Raw genomic sequence first — 21,386 nt, forward strand, 5'->3', positions numbered from 1 at the left:
ACATATTTGAAAATATATTAGAAAATAAACAGCCTAATCCTAAAAATGAGTGGGCCAAGACACAAATCATAGAAACAGATATTTCATTACAGAGATGGGCTGGCCCCAAAGTAGGGGAAAATGTATATCTCAATGCATATATCAATAAAACAGATAAAGAGTATATCAATGAATTGGGGATACAACTAAAAAAACTAAAAACAACAAATTAAAAATCCCCAATTAAACATCAAATTGGAAACCCTGAAAATCAAAGGAGAGATTAATAAAATTGGAAGTAATAAAACCACTGTACTAATAAATAAAAGTAGGAGCTGGTTTATGGAAAAAAACAGACATCATTGGATGAATCGATTTTAAGAAAAGATAGCCAAATTACCAGCATTGAAAATTAAAAGGGTGAATCTGTCTGTGTTCATCTTTCATTTTCGAAGACCATGACATCAGAGAAATGATGACATGACTTGCACTTGATTTTGTTTTGAGTGAAGGAGGGCTGTGCAAGGTCACCAAATTCACTTTCTCCTCCTGAGCCATCTGGGTCCAGTGACCAGATATTCATCAGAATGACTGGAGATGGCCCAGGATGCGATGGGAGACCTTGGTCTTTTTAGGTACCCCCTTAGAAGGAGGTAATGCCCACTGAATGAATAGGCCTCTTTAAGGAGTAGTCCGGGAATGACCCTTTTAATGAACAAAAGAAAAAAAGAAGCAAATCAAGCTGGTAGGGAAACAGAAACTGTTACTATTGATAATCACTGTAAGCCAGCCATTAAGTGGAGGTTGTACAGGAAGCTATTGTTGTGCAGCCTATGGGTTTCATAGTGCACTGAGTTTAAGGTTTTTGGAATAGGAAGGAAGGAACGAAGGAATGTAGGAAGGAAGGAAGGAAGGAAGGAAGGAAGGAAGGAAGGAAGGAAGGAAGGAAGGAAGGAAGGAAGGAAGGAAGGAAGGAAGGAAGGAAGGAAGGAAAGAAGGAAGCAAAATGGCCAGTAAACCCCAAAGGAAGGGGAGAAGGAGACAGAAGGGAGAGGATGAGCTGGGTTACCCAGTTAGCTGGGTCCCCATTCAGGCAGCTCAATCTATTCACAGTCTATGAGGACTAAAAGGGTGAATATAACAGTAGTGAAGATGAAATTAAGGCAGTCATTAGATGTTATCTTGCCTAATTATATGCCAATAAATCTGATAACCTAAGTGAAATGAATGTTTACAAAAATATGAATTGTTCAGATGAACAGAAAATAGAGTATTTAAATCACCCTATCTTAGGAAAAAAAGTTGAATAAAATATCAATGAGCTCCCTAAGAAAAAATCCCTTTGACCAGTTTGATTTATAAGTGAAATCAACCAAACATTTTCAACTTGGGAAAAAAACAGGCAAAGAAGGAGTCCTTTGAAATTCTTTGTAGAGCAAAAATATGGTGCTGATAGCAAAACCAGGAAGAGCAAAAACAGGAAAAAAAATGTATAGACCAGTTTCTCTAATGAATATTGATGCAAAAAAATTTAAGTAAAATACTAACAAGGAGGTTATAGCTCTACATCACAAGGATCATTCAGTATGAACAAGTAGGATTTATGTCAGAAATGCAAGGTTTATTCAAAATTAGGAAAACTATCAGTATAATTGACCATATCAATAACAAAACCAAAAGAAATCATACAACTATTTCAAGAGATACAGAAAAAAAGCTTTTGATAAAATACAAAAATCATTCCTATTTTTTAAAAGCATAGTAATCAATTGAGTTTTTCTTAAAATGATTAGTAGTATCTATACCAAATTCTGTGCAAGCATTATCTATAATGGGAATATACTTGAAGCCTTGGATCAGGAGTAAAACAAAGATGCTTGTTATCACTACTATTTTTCAATATTATACTAGAAATGTTAGCTTTAGAAATAAAAGAAAAAGGAATTAGAATAGGCAATGAGGAAAAAAAATTATCACTGTGCTGCTGATGTAATGTTATATTTTGGAGAATTCTAGAGAATCAACTTTTAAAAAGTACTTGAAATAATTAACAACTTTAGTGAAGTTGCAGAACATTAAATAAACCCATATAAAGCATTAGCATTTCTATATACGACCAACAAACCCTAGCAGCAAGAGATAGAAAGAGAAATTCTATTTAAAATCACTGTAAACAATCTAAAATACTTGGGAGTACACCTGCCAAGACAATCCCAGGAACTATATGAACCTCATTAAAAAATACTTTTCACACAAATTAAGTCAGATCTAAACGATTGGAAAAAATATCAATTGCTCATGAATAGGCCAAGCCAATATAATAAAAATGACTGTTCTGCCAAAACTAACTTACTTATTCAGTGCTATACCAAGCAATCTACCATATGTGTGTATATACATATATATGTGTGTGTGTATGTATGTATGTATGAGAGAGAGAGAACATTCCAGTCATGGGACACACAAAGTAAAAATGCACAGAGTGTGTATGTGGAGGGAATAGAATATTTCATACAGGAAACAGCAAGGATGCATATGTGAAAGGGAGCAAAGATAGAAAAGAGACAAATTATGAAGAGTTTTAAAAGTGTGATAATTTTGTATTTAATCCTCGAGATGATAGGAAGCCACTGATGTTTAGTAACTAAAGGGGTAACATGGTTAGCCTTCCGCTTTAGGAAAATCAGTTTGACATTTGAGTGGAGAATGGACTGAAATGGGAAAAAATTTGAGGTCAAGAGACCAGTCAGAAAACTAGTGCAATAATCCAGGCATGAAGTGATGAGAGCCTATACCAGGGTGTTGGTTGTTTGAATGCAGAGAAGGGATTATAAAGGAAAGATCTGAAAGTAAAATAACAGAATTCAGTGAGTGGCTAAGAGTAAGGAGTCAAAGATGATTCTGGGATTGCAAGAAGGGAGGGTATTGGGGGAATGATAATGATTTTGTTTTGACCATGTTGCATTATAGGATATCCAGTTTGAGGTGTCCATTAGGAAGTTGATAATATAAGACTGGAGATCAGCAGAGAGGATAGAGTCAAATAAATAAATCAAAGAACTGTCTATAATTGTCCAGGGAGTTGAAATCATTGAGTAAAGTAGTATAAATGGACATGAGGATAGGACCTAGGACAGTGACTTGGGGGAATCCCCTAGTTAGAGGATGTAACCTAGAAGATCTAGAAAGGAAAACTAGGAGAAAGCTTTATCATGAAAATCTAGAGAGAAGAAATGATCCAGAAGAAAATAATCAACATTATCAAAATTTACAAATACTGCATCATATATAGCTATCTGTGTTATATAGGTACAGATACATAAGTTATTACAAGAACTTCTATCAAACGAAGATTTGGTCAATCATGTAAAATACACTTAGAGATATAAAATCAGGGTTGAAAGGAACCTTAGCCATTGTTCCTCCAAACCAATCTGGTTACAGAAAAATTAATAATGGCTCAGAGAAAGGAGACTTCTCTGACATCACACAGGTAGGAAATAATAGGTCTTGAACTTAAATCTCTTCAGAATCTGGCTTGTTTTTCACTACATCACATGGTTTTCTATAATCTAGGTTTCCACTAACTTCCAAAATCTTTAAATAAATAGTACTTTTAAGGGGTTAGGTGAGAGGAGTGGATAATAGAAAGAATGAATGAAAATAAATTGTCCAGGGAAATAGTTTTTGAAAAGAAATAGAACACTTGGAAAAAGAATTTGGTATTTGTGGATGAAATTTACTTCCTAGTAAGTATATTTGTGTATATCAGTATATCAGCAGCCTAGGTATAGTCCTTTGTAAATAGGTCTTATATGTAAATCCCTTTTAAATGTGGGGTAAAAAACCCAAACCTATGGAGTTTCTATCTAAATTCATTTAAAACTGAACAAATGACCTTCTTGGATAGAAGTGCTGACTGAAGATAGGTAAGTCAGACTGGAAAATTTCATAAAATCCCTATAAGCTTTGAGATTCTGTTATCCTATATAAAGAGCATTGTCACTCTTGCTAACTCAACACAATTAACAAAATGCTAAATAATCATGGGGTTTGTATCATATCAACATCAAAACAAATATTTTGAAGCAAAAAAATCAGGACAGTGTGTGTATGTGTGTGTGTATGCGTGTGTGTGTGTGTGTGTGTGTGAGAGAGAGAGAAAGAGAGAGAGAAAAGAGAGAGAGACAGAGACAGAGAGAGAGAGAGAGACAGAGAGAGAGAGAGACAGAGAGACAGAGAGACAGAGAGACAGAGAGAGAGAGAGAGAGAGAGAGAAAGAGAGAGAAAGAGAGAGAGAGAGAATGAATGTTAAGTTTTCCTGCCCCATCCCAAATCAGGGCAGAGGACACATATGATTAGTGAAATAGCAGGAACCTCTAAATAGGGCTCTGATCACAGGAGAGGGCCTGGAACAAACTCCATATGAAATAATAACACTTCATTTTACACTGCCTCACACAGGGAGCCTTTCCACATTTGGCAGTATCCAACAAAATAGTGATCCAAGTTTCACTGCAAAGCAATGATCAACACTTTCAGTTCCCAAGTCTTTTTGCTTAGGTGCCATTTTGTCCCCCAATGGTCTCTATTTTTTTGTTAATAGACAAAAGAGATTGAATATAGTAAAAAGAGCATAGGATTTGAAATCAAAGGCCCTGAGTTTGTATGTGCATTTTGCCACCTGATGTCTATGGTCTTTGATCAATACTCCACCTTTTGTTTCTTGGATTTCTTTTCTATAAAGTTAGGGGCCAGAGTATTTAGAAGAGGCAACCTCTGTATTCTCTAGAGGCAGCTAGGTGGCATAGTTATTGTAGTCACTTACCCTGTCTACGTCAGTTTTTTCAATGGTGAAATGAAAATAAGGGTTGTGGTAAAGATCATATGAAATAATATTTGTAAAGCATTTTTTTCACAGTATTTGGCATAAAGAAGGCACTTAAATCATTTTCCTTCCTTTCCACCTTCCTTCTTCCCTTTCTTCCTTCCCCTTTCCCCTTGTTTCTTCCTTCTCATAACAGGAGGCAGTGTGCTACAGAGAAAAGACACAGAACCGGAAATCAAGAGACCAGAGAGAGAGAGAGAGAGAGAGAGAGAGACAGAGAGAAAGAGAGAGAGACAGAGACAGAGAGACAGAGAGAGAACGGAGAACATCTCTGTTCCTCGTCAATTTTGAAGATTTGAACAGTTCAGTTAAATAAGGATGTATGAAATGTCGACTTTGTGTTACTGATGTGAGACACAAAATCGGAACAGTCCCTACGTGCATCTTTTACTCCAACAGAGGAGCAAAGGTAATCACTTTCTAAACCTGTAAAAAGAGATTATTGGACTATATCAAGGAAACATTTTTTTTCTTTAGAAGGTAAAAAGTTACTCTGAGTCTTCCTCAGTTCACAGAAAACCACTAGTCTTGAAAATTTTATAAATGTATTGATATTATTATATCTTCCACATATTACCCAAAAGACATGTTAACTGATGGGTACTGATATCTGACAAATCAGAAATTTATTGCTTGTTTGTATTGAACCATAAACCGATATTATTAACAAAATCAGATTCTAGTTGGCATGTTTAAAAAAGCTGTATTTTTTGTGTGTGTCCTTCTAGGTCAGTAAAAGCCATAAGAAGCTTGACAACTGAACATTCCTCATGTTTGAATTAGATGATTTAAGGACCAAGTCTAAAAGTCCATGATTACGTGATTACCCAGGAAGTTTAAAAATCCCCATTCATTTCCTATTCAAGAAATATTTATTAATTATCAACTACATGCAGAGTGCTGCGCTAGTACTGAAGCAAGATAAAAAAATAAATAAATAAACTTTCCCCCAATGGTTTTTATAATCTAGTAGAAAAATAAAATGTAAATGTAGATAACTATAATGAACAATAATACATGATAATTACAGAGTAGTGAAGCAGCATTCTCTGAGAACCTAGTAGGAATTTTATTTATCACCAACAGGAGGAATCAAGGAAAGGCTTAGTGTAGAAAGGTACCATGTGGGTGAAAATTTAAAATCTTACGGTTCTGAATTGGTTGTGTTTGAATGGATGGTTAGGAATTGAAAACGTGAGGAGGGAAAGAGAGAGGCATCCCAAGCATGGGGAACAAAGTGAGAAATTGCAGAGAGCTAGGAGACAATGGATATTTTAGAGGGAAGTGATATAGTCTACTTTAGCCTGAGTATTAAAATGTGTGGAACTGAGTAACATGAATAGGCTGGAAAGGAAAGTGGATTTAAGATTGTGGAGGGCCTTGAAAGCTAGGCAAAGGTGTTTGGAACTTACTCCTTAGGCAGTAAGGAATTGCTGATGATTTTTAAGCAGAGGATGAATATGGCCAGTTCTATGCACAAGAAAGGTTTTTCTGACAGTTTAAAAGAGGGACGGAAAGGGTGAGTGGAGGCTGGGTGCCTTATCATGAGGCTAATCAGTGCCCCAAGATAATAATGATCACCTCATTTTATGCAAATAAATGCATTCATCAACAAGTACTGAATAAGAATAGTCAACTGCCATGTTAAAATCCTAATTAAAATAATCATAACAGTGCTCACTTCTTTGGTACTTTAGAGTTCACAAAGCATTTTCCTCTCAGGGATACTGTGAGCTGGAAGGAGCAAATACAGAATGCATTAGAAGTAACCTGAAAATTTAATCAACAAGCATTTATTAAGAAGTTACTATATAGTCTGTAGACAATAGTTATCCCAGTTATGATTCTGATAATGGTAATGGCTTTATCAATGGGATATTTTAAATTTTAAAATTGCATTCACTTCTAATAGACAATCGTCATTTCAGGACTTTCAGTCTAATTTTAGAAGTAGTCATTTGAATAGGGCTCACATCATACTTTTTCCTTTCCAGAGGCCCCATTTCCTTTCATTTACTAAACATTAGTTATTATGTCCGATGAGCAAGCACCTTTTCAATAACACTCTTAGAAGCACTGACATAATGTCATCATCTTTTTGCCAAATGGAAGATTTTTCATGATTCCTCAGGATATTAGTAGCTCAGACCACATTAGAAAGTGGTTAAGGAGTTAAAGGCATATGAGGAGAAGGTCATCCATCATCAAGAAAACTAAGAAAAATAAAATTAAGATAGAATATTGTAGAATAATGGAAATGACCCCAAACTTGAAGTCAGTAGAGACTTGGGTTTAAATTCCCTCTTTGACACTTAATAGCTCTGCAGTCATGAGGCATCTAATTGTTGTTGTTCCATCATGTCCAACCTTTCATCACCTTATTTGAGGTTTTCTTGGTGAAGATACTGGAGTGATTTGTAATTTTTCTTCTCTAGCTCATTTTTTAGATGAGGAAACTGAGGCAAACAGGGTTAAGTGGCTTGGCCAGAGTCATACAACTAGTAAATGTCTGAGGCCAGATGAGTCTTTCTCATTCCATGCCCAGCACTCTAACCACTGCTCCGCCTAGCTGCCCTACCAATCATTATCCCTGCCCTAATTTCATTCTCCTCCATCTTCAATCTCATTCTAGTACTTAGCCATTTCAGCTTTATATTTTCCTCTACCTTACCCCCTTAGCCCATCACTGTTCTTAAAACACCAAGACTATAATATTCACAATATCTGCCTCTTCTATTCATTTTTATGTGTTGTTAATGGGCTGTCAAGTGGCACAGTGGATATAGTACTGGGTCTGGAGTCAGGAATACTTATTTTCATGAATTCAAATCTGGCTTCAGACACTTCAACTAGCTGTGTGACCTTAGGCAGTCACTTAATCCTGTTTGCCTCAGTTTCCTCATCAGTAAAATGAGCTAAAGAAGGAAATGCCAAACCACTTCAGTAACTTTGGCAAGAAAACCTCAAACTGGATCATAAAGAGTTGGATGTGACTGAAAGGATGTGTTGCTAGAATAAGGAGAAGGCAATCGCATAACCATGTTGAGCAGATATATTGCAAATTCACTGAATTGCACCTCAACTGGCAACTCACTTCAGCAAGACAGTGCAGCATTTCTATAATGCATAAGATCTATTCCAAGCTTTCTCCTTGTTTCCTTCTCATCCTTCCTACTGATCTGCTGAGGTCCCTACTTCTTTATTTACTGAGAAAAACAAAAGGAGTCATTCAATGTGAGCTCCCTCTTCTCCAATTCTTATCGTATTAAACTTTTTGATATCATCTTCCATTCTCTCCTGCCTTCTCCCTGGCTGACAAAAAGGCTGTCTTTCTCTTTACATGTGTGCATAATCCCATTACCTCCTGTCTTCTCCCGAAGATTGCCTCATAAATCATCTCTCCTCTCAAATCCTCAACTTTTCTCTATTGATTGGTTCCTTCCCTAACTACCTTCAAATATTCTTAAGCTTCTTGCCATTCTTGTAAAAAACAAACAAACAAAAAGACAAAAACAAAAAAAAACACCTTACTAGACCCTACCATCCCCTTCAACTATCATCCTATTTCTCTCCTCCCTTTCTTTTTGAAACACATACTCACTGACTCTAATTATTCTCTACTTACTCATTTCTCAATGGAAACAAACCTCTCTGAAGTAACCACAATAGATAATCTGATTCTCTCTCTCTCTCTTTTTTTTTTAATCTAATCCTTCTCAGCATATCAATTGCATTTATATACTATTGACCCAACATTGCCTCCTAGGTATACTTTCCTCTTCAGAAAAGAGATAGTATTTTCTCCAGGTTCTCATCCTGCCTTTGGTCCTTTTTGTTCTTCGTTGCTTCATCATGCATTTCAGAACTCCCAAGGTTCTAACGGAAGTCCACTTGTCTTCTCTGTGCGTACTCAGTAATCTCATCAGCTCTCATAGATTTAAGTATCATATCTATACTGATTTCTCCCAGGATCTACATACCCAGTCTCAATCTCTCACCTGAGCTTCAATTCCCTACTACTAATTGCCTATTGGATATTTCAAAAGAGAAGTCCCAGAGACATCTTAAACTCAATATGTCTAAAACTGAACTCCGTATCTTTCCCCTTAAACTCTCCCCTCAATAACTGGCCTTAAAGACCTTGGAAGCTGGCCTGGCTCCGATGCTTACTAAACAAGTGATTTCAGGAAAGTCACCTCAGTTCTATAGTTTCTTCATCTTCCAAATGATAATGGTAATGCAGTACTTACTCTGTAGGGTTGTTCTGAAAAAAAGCATTTCGTGAAATATAAATTCCCATATAAATGCATGGTCATCATAAATATCATTCTTATTATGAATAAGTGGGTTAACAGAAGACAGATAATATGATAGCATGAAAGATGTTTAAACCATTGTTCAAAGGCATACTAGACTTGGAATAAATACTGAGTAATTATTTGTTGGGTGGGACTTAAAAGAACTTTCAGTAACAAACTGAATTATTAGAAGATCTCTGAAATCATGTCTAACTGAGATTCTGAGCTAGGTGGCTTGAAATCCCACTTATTAGTTGTTTGACTCTGGAAAAATCATTTTCTTTCTCTGAGCTGTAAGATGAGGGAGATAGTTGTCAATAATTTAATGTATGTTTCGCGTATTTCACTGCCTATGTCACATATAAAATGCCCACTGCTAAGCACATCTTCTCTGGAGAAAAAGCTCAGCTGTTGCAATTCAGTTAAATAGCTCTAGGCTGGGGGCGTAAAGAGTTGAACCATCATTCCTCAGATTCTGGTGCATATTATTTATGGATGGTTTCTAGAGTAGGATGATAACTAACCTTTTGTGTTTCAAAATATAGTTCAAGCCCCATCTTTACCATCTTTCAGTTGTTATTGTTTGGTCATTTTTCATTCATGTCCAAACCTTTGTGACCCCATTTGAGGTTTTTTTGGCAAAGATATTGCAGTGGTTTGCCATTTCCTTCTCCAGCTCATTTTACAGATGAGGAAACTGAGGTGAACAGTGTTAAGTGACTTGGTCAGGGTCACACAGCTAGTAAGCATCTGAGGCCAGATTTGAACTCAGGAAGATGAGTTCTCCTGACTCCCAGCCCTCCCTGTGCACTATCTATTACATCACTTAGCTGCCTTTGTTCTACATGAAGTCTTTACCTATCTCCCTACACTAAAATGCTGGTGTCCTCCCTCTCTAAAAACTAGCTAATATTTATTTTCTGCATTGAGATTTGCAAATTGTTTTACGTATGCTGTCTCATTTGATCCCCACAACAACCCTAGGAGGTAAGTACCATTATTATCATCATTTTGTAAATTAGAAAACTGAGGCCAAGAGAGGTTAAGTAACTGGCCCAGGGTGCTAGATTTAGTATCTGAAGGAGAATTTGAACTCAGGTCTTCCTAATTATAAGTCAAACATTCTATCCACTATGCTGCCTTGCTCCCTAACTACCTTGTATTTATTTGTATATATTCCATGCGAATATACGTATGTATGTATGTGTTTGTGTATATATGTATAATGAGTACATATACATAATGATGTATACGAACATAAGTTTAATATATAATAACAATAATGATAATAACTAACATTTATATAGCCCTCAATATTTTCCAGGCACTGTGCTAAGCACTACAATTATTCATTTAATCTCCACAACAATCATAGGAGGTAGAGGTTATTACTATCCTCTCTTTGCCGATGAAGAAACTGAGACAGGCAGAGGTTAAGTGACTTGCCTAGGGTCACATAGCTAGGAAATAAATGAGGCTGGATTTGAACTCAGATTTTCCTGACTCCAGACCCAGTACTCTAATATATCACATACATTTTCTTTCATTTATAGAATGCTCCAAAATAGAGATGGTTTCAATATTAGTGAAGATGATAATAGTTATCACTGTTATTGTGCTTTAAGGCTTACAAAGCACTTTATGTATTTTAACTCATTTGATTTTCACAACAACCCTGTGAGGTAAGTCTTATTATCATTCACATTTTACAGATGAGGAAACTGAGACTCACTCAGGGTCAAATGGCTAAAAATGTCAGGGGTGGGGGGGGCGGAGATTTGAACTCCCGTCTTCCTGACACCAAATCGAATGCTCTTCGCTGAGTCCCTTAGCTGCCTCTTTGTACTTGTACCTCCAGAACTTAGTAGAATGTCTGTCATATAACATTAAATGGTTGTTGATTAATATAGTAATTGACCTTAAACTAATATAGACACCCAAGAATATTGCACCCAACACACATACTAATCAAACTGAAGGAAAAAAGGGGAAAAAGATCCAATACTAGGGGCACCACTCTTCCCAACTCTAACCAGTCTCAGTACCTACACAATTGCTCCACAATCCTATCACATGCTTTTCATTACATTACATACAGGACAATCTATTACATGATACACCAACCCCCCTTCCCAAATATGACTCCATTAAATATCCAGCAAAAATGCTAGTGCAATTAGCCTCCACACATTTAGCTATTCTCTGAGACTCCTATCACTATGACAATATTACATTGCTGTCTCCCCTGCACATTGGGGAGCTTCACCAGGGCTCTCATTGGTTTCTGAGTCCCCTTACACCTCCAGGCTCCACCTGATCTCACTTTCTTACTGTACTTACAGCCTTCTTCACCAAAGTGTTAGTTTCAGTGCATATAAAGGTACTCTAAAAACATGAAGTATCATACTTTTAGGATCTGTGGTCATGGCAGCCTAAATATTCCCTTCATCAACACATATTGGGATATTCCTATGACTGTAAGAGATGCTATTGCAAAAATACTCAGTCAAACTGGTGATGAACCAATCCCATGGCTAGATTGGTACTTGGATGACACCAGGTCATTCAAAGTATCTCCAAGTTGTCCTCCTCAGGATTAGTCTTCAAGAAATCTGGGATGCCTCCAGAATATGATGTATTTTAGGAGATGATTTAAAGGAGTAAAATATAATTAAATTATTTGTGTTTGCTTCTTCATACTAGTCCTGTAATTTTATCAGTCCCAGAAGCTTTGAGAAACTACTTTTTTACAGACATAAATGTCCTTGTTTAAAGGCAGCCCAGCACCTCTTAGAGAGTTGTCCATGGTCCTGAGAGATAAGTGAATTGTCCAGGATGGCACAGCTACTATTTGCCAAAGGTGAAATTTGAACTCAAACCTTCCTGACTCCAAGGAAACATTTTTATTCACTATATCACTCTGTATTTCATTAGTCCAGAAAATTCACGGGTCAAGTAATTCCTTCTGACAGAGCATATTAGCACCTTTTCTTCCTAGAAAGGTTACTTGCTAGAGTTATATAGTTAGTATGTCTCAGATGTGGGATTTGAATTCTGATTTTCCTGTTTAAGGCCAACACTCTATTCTCTATGCCTGATTGCTCTCACTTTTATTATTAAATAGCAATTATTGTATTTATTATAATAATGATCATTTTATTATTATAAATCACCTTCAGATTTTTAAAGAAGAAATAGTCCTATGAAGCAAGTAAATGCAAGTGTCATTTCCATTAGTAAGTAAGAAAACTAAAGAACATAATGATTATCTGATTTACTTCCAATCAAGTAGCTAGCTCACATGTTGTCATAAGATTTTAAGCTAAAAATTGTCTTAGACATCTACAGTATTTAGGACTCCAACCTAGGGCTTCAGTCTAGTGTTTTTTCTACTGTTCACTACCGAAAGGTCCAGAGCATGACCAGAAATTAACTTACAAAGATTTCTCTCCTTTCAAAGGTCTTCAAAAGTGTTCAGATTTTACAGTATGCTAACACAAACTTGGTTCAAAGTGTCTGCTGCAGTGTCCATCCCATAATTGCACTGAGGTGTCCAGTAATTGACATGCATTGAAAAGAACATTAGAAAATTAATGGCTTGATTGATTGAGTGATGCTTGAGAGGTCACAGCTTGGAAATGTCACAAAGGTCAGTCTTGGATTTCTCTCATTTTCAAGCCAAACTTTGAAAGTCTGCCTGTTTAAAAAAAATAAATACCCACCTAGCATATTTAGCAAGTAATTCAATTTGGGTATAATGTGCATTCTGATTGTATGGATCTTTCCCTACTGGGAAAGGTGAAGCAGCTTCCATCTGTCTGTATCAGATTGTAGCTTGCTGAGGAGGGGAAGGAAATGACTAGTAATTATGCCTCATAAATCTAGAGTTAGCCATATTTGCAAATATTTCATTTTTTTATGGCCCTGGAAAATTTTCCTTTGAGAATATGGGACTTAAAAGAGGCATTAATGTCATTTCACTTCCCCCCCTCCCCCGAAGCCCTGCATCGTGCCCCATTATTCTGGCAAAATTGCTGAATTTCAGAATAGCTAAAAGTTCACTGGAAATAGACAATATGTATCACTTTGGTTCAGCAAGGCTGTTTGAATTTCAACTTTTCCAATAATAATGATAAGTAACATTTATACTACACTTTAAGGTTTTGGAATACTTTACATATATGAACTATTTGACCCTCACAATACTTCTGTGGGGTAAGTGCTGTCAATAATCCCATTTTACAGATAAATTAATCGAGGCTGTGTGGTTCAGTATCTTACCTAGGATCAGGCAGAAGTATCTAAGACAGTTTGAGCTCAGGTTTTCTCAACTCCAGGTCCTTCTAATCACCTAGTTGCTTTAATTTGTTTCATTAACCCTTCACTCTTCAGTGTGTGAACTCAGGACCAAGGGCATCTATCCCCCTTGGCTCTAACTGGAGGTCTAGGCCAGCCATGCTTCATTTGTATCTTCACTATAACCTTCCCTCCTCCACCACTTTGCAGCTGTTATCTTTGATATTATGTTTTCCCCCTTTAGAATGTGAGGTCTTTGAGGGAAGGGACTCTAATTCTGTTGTATTTGTATTCTCATCCACACCCCCAGCACAGTATCCAGCACACAGTAAGTGCTTCTTGTCCTGCTATGTTTGTTTCACATAAATAGTTTCTCCTGAGCTTTAGGTCTACAAGGAGTTTGTAGCTACCACCCACAATCTGGACACCTTGGTTATGGAAATAGGAAAGGAATATTCTTATCTTCAGTCTCCACTGGTAGTAAAAGGTCCATCATAATGTGCCTCTTTAAGTTTGAATTCATAATTTTTGCAAAAATGTAAGTTCATTATACTTTCCCTTTCTTTATTCATAGCTAGTAGAACCTGATCCCTATCGAAATTGTTGTGTAGTAGTTTTAATATACTCTCTATTTGCTGACTTGTGTGTGTGTGTGTGTGTGTGTATATGTTATTTTAAAGCCAGTAGAATGACAACTCTCTGATGATAATATTTTTTAAAATATTGTATTTATATCTCCAGCAAATACAACAGTACCTGGCACACAGTAGGTGCTGAATTAATAATGTTCACTAAATTGAAACAAATGAACTTCCATTTGACTCTAAATTCCTTGAGGGCAAAGATTGTGTTATGTTTCACTCTACCCTCCCCCTGAACAGTGTCTATTACCGAGCCTTCCTTTTTGCAAGCATTAGCAGGAGTGAGCTCAATAAATGTGTGTTGATTGATTTGTAGATTTGTGTCCATATGGCTGATCATATTGACCATTTGCAGGCTGATTGCCAAATAGTCAATCCTGTCTAATTGTTAAGACGACCAAAATAACTGAATTGCAAACAGTCGTTCCAGTCATTTGGTTGTCTTAATTGGCAATCGTCAACAACTGTCAACTGACAACCATGATGACAATAGAAGGCCAAACCAGCCATCATTTTAGTCAATTTGGTGTACCGTATGGCCTAACCACCTAATGATCAGAAAAGCAAGGCTGTATCATCTCTGATCACAGACGGGTGCTTATCTAATATTATAACTTTATCCCAGAGGTAACTTCATTTCCACAAATGGAACTAATAAGCCTGCCCCGCCATAGTACTTATTTGGGATGCAGCCTGATATTGTAGATAGAGAATCAGCCTTGGAGTCAGAAAGTCCCGATTTCAAATTCTACCTCTGAAATATACTTCTCAAGTCACTTAACCTCTAAGTGCTGCCAAGGCACTAGAATACATATAAGTTTTCAGTCTGCATTAGCAGAGAAAGTTCATGCACTGCCCCATAGCTATACCATAGGACCAAAGGTCTACGTGAAAGAAAAAAAAGAGCAGTTATTACATGCAACCCTGTCAAAACCTGTCTCATTATCATGCTCTTGCTCCTTTCTCAAGCAAACACAGCCACTGATTATTTTTTTCATTAATAATAAAAAGAATAAGAATAGTTCTCCACCTCAGACCCCTTCTGTCATCCCATCAAGGAACAGAAATGGTCATAGACCCTTGAAGGTTCTGCCAGTAGAGCACAAGATATGCCAAGTCCTACCATGATGGAAAGCCTTAAGCATGGGGCCAGCTGACTTTCATGCAAGTATTCATTACCACAACCTCCCCCTAGCTGAGTGAGAAGAACACTATGCAGCTGATGAATATTTCAGGCACAACAACTAAGTTTAACTACCAAGTAATAGAGGGATTACGCTTCTGCTTGTGCACAGAGTCTGGCCCAGATGTGGCTCCTTGCCCAGAGGGGAAAATGAAGGGCCCACAGGAATGTTCAGCTCAGGGTGTGCCAGAACAAATGGACACATATGGCCTATATTCTGGATATGCCCATGATTGTTATCTGTGCAAATGGAGAAAGTACCCATACTGACAAACTCCAAAGAAGCAATCCTAGGCTAACAGTTACATCAGAACATTTTCATCAACTTTATCTCATTTGATTTTCAGAATAGCCCTGTGACTGAGATTGGCAGAGAGATGCTTCTTATCCCCATTTCACAGATAAGGAAATTGTCAGAGTCCAATAAGAAAGGTATGGCTCTTAAGTGCTAGGGAGAGAACTGAGCTGACATAATCAGATACACAGCCACAGGCTGAATCTGCAAACAGCTTTATTGTCATTCCCTGAATGAGAAGGGGTTGGACTCTAGATTCAATTGTGGCTTGTAAAGAGAGCCACACTGGCATACCCAGGATGGCTACTAGCACAGGTTCTTAGATGTGCTTTACTAGGAAAGATAGCTACTTAAGGGGTCTTTGTAAATTACATTCACTAGTTCTGGGGAAAAGTCAGCACCCTGAACTGCAGAGGAAAGACAAATAGAGAAAATATAAGCAGAGAAATAAAGACTAATACACAGGGCTCTGCTGCCTGAATCAAAGCAATATTGCCATATACACTTAGCATATATCCCTGGATTGAGAGAGCCTTTCCATCTCAACAGTTGGGGGTCTGAACATATGGCTACTCAAAGTCTTGACCAGGGAATCACAAGGTCCTTCTCATAAGCAAGACCCCAAAGTAAAATACCAATCCAGAGTATGTGTATGTATCACAGCCCTCATGACTTAGTGCCTAATTAGAAATTAGCAAAAGGTTTGAAAGCCTTCCTACAAGCAAGCCTCCCCTATAAGTTTCCCTTAATGGGCTCCATGTGAGACCTCCTAATGGGCAGGGAAGATCTTACATCCCATTAATATTACATGGCTATACCCCAAACCCAGGAAATACACATAGTACTTTCATAATAGGCCATAATCCCCATGGAGTAAGCAGTGAGTTATACACATGAATGCAGAAACAAAAGGGGAATGCAGAACAACCCAGTGTGACAATACCATTTACCAAAGTGCCCTATGACCTCTATTCCTAGCTTCTCCATCCACCTAGAACCATATAATAGTTAGTCAATTATATCAGAATCCTAGTCATTCTGTCCTCTACCCTTAAATGCTTTCACTACTACAACCCAAGTTAGAAGTAATGATTCAAACAAACTTACATACCCTCTCAACTCAGTTGTTCCCCATGGACCCAAAGCAGTGAAATCAACTATATTTTCTCCATTTCAATCCAAGCTGGGCCATGCTACCTCCTTGTTCTGTTCTTTTTCCTTCTCACAATGCTTTCAGAAACTGATGGAGGGAGATTAAGTGACTTGGCCAAAGGTATACAGCAGGAACTCAAAACCAGATCTCATATCACCTAAGTCAACATGTGCCAGTATCCTCTTTCTTCTCCTTTGTCTCCTTCTTCTTCCCCACATCTATCACCCCTTAAGACTAATTGTGGCTTTTACAAGGAGTAAGTATAAACTACCTTTATTTGGATAAACTGCTTGATGTAACCTATGGAAGAATAATAATCTAGGGGTGGGCCATGAGGAACTTTTACCAAATTTAGTTTGGCAGTCTAAAATTTAGCTAACATGCCACTGACTGGCATGAAAAACAGGTTGTAGAAACCTTTCCCATTTAAATTTTAAAGAAAAGAGAGGACATAGAAAGGCATCTATGAAAGAGTGGAAAGAACTATGGATTAGGATTCAAGATGCAGGCTTTAGGTTCTAGCTGTGCCATTAAGTAGCTGTCTGACCATGAGGCAAGTCAGTTTTCTTCTTTGACACTCAGTTTGCTCTTCTAAAAATTAAAATATTTAACTAAATAATTTTTAAGCTCCCTTCTAGCTCTGATATTCTATACTCTGTGACCTGTGACTTTTCTGTATTTTTGTTTTTTATATATAGAAAAACTATATATTCTACCCAAATTACCTTTTCCCTGAGGTCTATGAGATGCCCTATTTTAAAGCCATCTGTTCACTTGGCATTCCCAACTGTCTTTAACCAAATTAGTTTCCCAAGAAATTATTTATCCTTGGATAAGTAGAATGGAGATTTCTCATTTTTTGAGATTTCCTCATACTTCAGAGTTGATTCTTTTCAAGTTTTTAAATTTATTTTGTTTTGTAGATGGGATGGGAAGAAAATGAATTCATTTCTAAAGTGTTTATGTGTGTATGTAGTATATATATACACATACATATATACATATTTATACATAGATATATGTATATAAATATATCAGTATACACAATATTCAATTATTGTATCAAGCAACAAAATCATGTTTCTTATCCATTCAAGTATGCTAATCAATGCAAACAAATACATATTGTCCAGGTTCTTAAAGTTCCAGCAGACTTGTTGGACTCCAGAACAATAGAATTCCAAGGATAAGAAAAATCTGACTACAGCTAGAAGCAGTCACTTACCCAGAAGTCTTATGTATTGGGATGGATCATTAAAATGAACCTCAAGAGGATTCTGGAAACATGGAAGAATAAGGCAGGAAATTACCTGACTGTTCTAAATTCCCCCATAAACAATATAAAATGATGCCTCACAGTGAACTTTGAGTTGTAGAAAAGATTTGAAGTTGGGCTAAAGCATATGTTGTCTTTAGATGACTAAAAAAAACTCTATTTACTGAGGTGGTTGTTTGACTTGATTGAAGTGCAAATACTTCCCTGCAGATACTGTCAAATGAACAAGCCTTTGGGGCAGTTAAATCAATACAGAACAAGCCCTGGGGGAAGGTGTGTGGGTTGCATCCTTAGCTTCAGGAACTTTCACCTCATAGCCAGTGGACTGCTGATCAAGGGAAGATTGCAGGGCTCTCTGCTGGTGCTGGATGTTGGACCCAGTTGAGCTGACCTGACACAGTCCAGACCTGTGGTTGTGAAGGAGGAGGAATTAGCATGTCAAGTGGATAAGGTCACAGAGTGTAGGGACCCATTGGCTGAGGGCATTTGTTGTGAAGTCTTTGATTTTGGTTCCAGAGTTGAAGGGTGAGGTAAAGCTTCCAAATAGGGGACAACAGAATCAACAAACAATAATAACATACAAAACAATATAGACTCCATTCCAGTTGCTCACACACGCGCTCCCCACTCCCAGGGAACTGAAAGCACATCCCCCTGCCATTCCCCCTGCTGACCCCACGTCCATGCTGCCCAATGCCCTGCTCCATTCCCCAGGGCCACTGCTGCAGCTGCCCTGGGGCCAAGAAGGACAAGTCTTTCCTGGGCAAACTCAGAGGCAGGCTGGGCCAGAAGAAGAGAGTGAAGGAGGTGAATGAGCCCAGGAAGAGGGCAACAATGCCATCAATTCTCCCATGACACCTACCACGATGGATATCCACCCCGAGGACACCCTCCTGGAAGAAAATAAGGAGAGAAGATGATTGATCCCACCTCCAGGGAAAATCCCAAATTCAAAGAACTGAACAAGGTTTTAATTGACTGGATTAATGAGGTGTTGGCTGAGGAGAGAATCATCATCAAGCAGCTGGAGGAGGACCTGTATGACCAGGAGGTGCTGCAGAGGCTTTTAGAGAAGTTAGCCAACTGTAAACTGAATGTGGCTGAGGTGATGCAATCAGAAATTGGTTGGAAGCAAAAGCTGCAGACCATCCTGGAGGCAATTTATGAAGTCCTACAGCCTCATGGCTGGGCCATCAAATGGAATGTGGACTCAATCCATGGAAAGAACCATGATTGCACTGGCTATGCCCTTCCAAGCCGCCAAATGGTTCCATAAGCACATCTCAGTGCAGGTGGTGATTGTCAGAAAGCAGGAAGGCCTGTTGCACTCAGCCCACGTGGTGGAGGAGCTGACCAGCACCACCGAGATGATGATGGGAAGATTTGAACAAGACACCTTCGACAAGTTCTTTGACCATGCCCCTGATAAGTTCAGCATGATGAAGAAGTCTCTTATCACATTTGTGAGTAAACACCTTAATAAGCTGAACTTGGAGGTGACAGAGTTGGAGATACAGTTTGCAGATGTCTTATACCTGGTTTTGCTTATGGGCCTACTGGAAAGGTACTTTGTTCCTCTCTATAACTTTCATTTAACTCCAGAGAATTTAGAACAGAAGATCCACAATGTCTCATTTGCTTTTGAACTCATGCAAGATGGAGGACTCAAGAGACCAAAGGTTTGCCCAGAAGATGTCATCAACCTGGATCTCAAGTCTAGCCTGTGGGTTTTGTACAACCTGTTCACCAAGTACAGAAACATTGAGTGAGCCCAATGAAACCTTCATCCTTGATGTCTTCCTGAAGGGAGATCAAGTCTCCCTTTTGGTCTCTCTTTTGTGCCTTAGTCTAGTTTGCCTGTCTCCTCTATGCTAGGGAGCAAAACACTCTGGAAATAATGCGTCTGGGGCCATTGGGTGAGGGCTCCCTGACTTGGACGCAGGATCCCCACTCACGCTTTCGTCTTTGGACAGGTAATGAACTCAAACCCCGCCCCCAGCAAAGACTGCCTGGACTGTTCTAGGATGGAGTTGCTAGTGACCTGAGGTCTGTCCAGATGCCCTCATGGGCTCTCTTGGCTTTCTGATTATTTCAGACTGGAAGTTCCTTTAAAATCTATGCTTTTCAGTAAAAATGGGCTTTGTATTTTCTTTCTTTCCAGGATTCCCTTCCTTTCAAAGAAAATCTGAAACTATTTATAAGAAACTCTTGATGTTTCCTCTCTCATCTGAATGTTTGTCTGCCCATTTTACATGACATCAACCACAACCCCAGAGTGCTGAGTTTCTACAAGAGGCCCATAATGACCAACCTGCTTATTTATTCTTGGCTAATTATCTGGTAACTCTGAGCCAAAGGGGCATGTGACAGATGGGCTAAAGATCTGTCCAGCCTGGGAGCCAGGAGAGCAAGGGGCTGCTCCCAACCATAACACCTTGGGCAAGTCATTTCCCCTCCACTGGGTCTCAGTTTCCCCAACTTTCAAATGAAAGTGGGTGAAAGTAGACCTTGGGTCATCTAGTCAAGCACCCTCATTTTGCAAACCAAAAAAAAAAAAAAAAGCAAAAAACAAAAAACAACAGACTCAGAAAGTCAAAGTGATTTAGGATGATTTGATAGTAGATTTAGAACTGGAAGAGACCCCCCTTTTTTGAGCCCCTTCATTTTACAGATGGGGAGCTTGGGCAATGTTTAGTGACTCCTTAGCATCTATTTATAATGAAAATCAGAGGTAAAATTTGAAATTGAGGTCACACTCTGGCCAAAAAACCAAAAAAAAACCCCCAATATAACATACAAAACAAAATAACAACAAACAATAATAACAACAAATGTAATAATAACAACAAATGAGAAAGAATCAAACCATAGAAAGTTCCTAAGGTGATAGAAAAGATCTGGGTTCAAACTCTGAAGATAGTAAAGTTAAAATAGTTCTGTCTCAAAGAAAAAAGCAAAATGGCCACAAACCTAAAGAGTTTTTGGAAGAGCTTAAAAAAATACTTTAAAAAATCAAATAGGAGAGGTTGAGGAAAAATTAGGAAAAAATAAGAAATAAAAAATAAAAAATGCAAGAAGATCAAGAAGCTTATGAAAAGAAAGTCAACCAAATGGAAAAAAGAGATCCAAAAACTTACACAAGAAAATAACTCCTTAAAATTTAGAAGGAAGGGGAAGCTAATGACTGCATAAAACACCAAGAAATAATGAAACAAAATCAAAAGAATACAAAAGAAGAGAGAAGATCCCAGGTCAAGGAGAAAATACAAGGAACTAAGAAAAAAATGTTAATACTGTATAGCTAGAGTCATAATAATACAAGATTAGCATCTTCTGCATTAAAAGACCAAAGTTCTTGGAACACCATATGTTAAAGA

At 37.8% G+C, this 21,386-nt stretch overlaps 2 pseudogenes; one reads left to right on the forward strand and one right to left on the reverse strand.

Moving 5' to 3' along the window:
* Window positions 1-5,171: 5,171 nt before the first annotated feature.
* The window catches only part of LOC140518912 (high mobility group protein B2-like), an 87,945-nt pseudogene continuing 71,730 nt past the window's right edge, over window positions 5,172-21,386 (reverse strand).
* Window positions 18,683-19,853, forward strand: LOC140527597 (beta-parvin pseudogene; annotated as a pseudogene).

This window comes from Notamacropus eugenii, chromosome 1, assembly GCF_028372415.1.
Source record: "Notamacropus eugenii isolate mMacEug1 chromosome 1, mMacEug1.pri_v2, whole genome shotgun sequence".
In the NCBI taxonomy this organism is placed as follows: Eukaryota; Metazoa; Chordata; class Mammalia; order Diprotodontia; family Macropodidae; genus Notamacropus; species Notamacropus eugenii.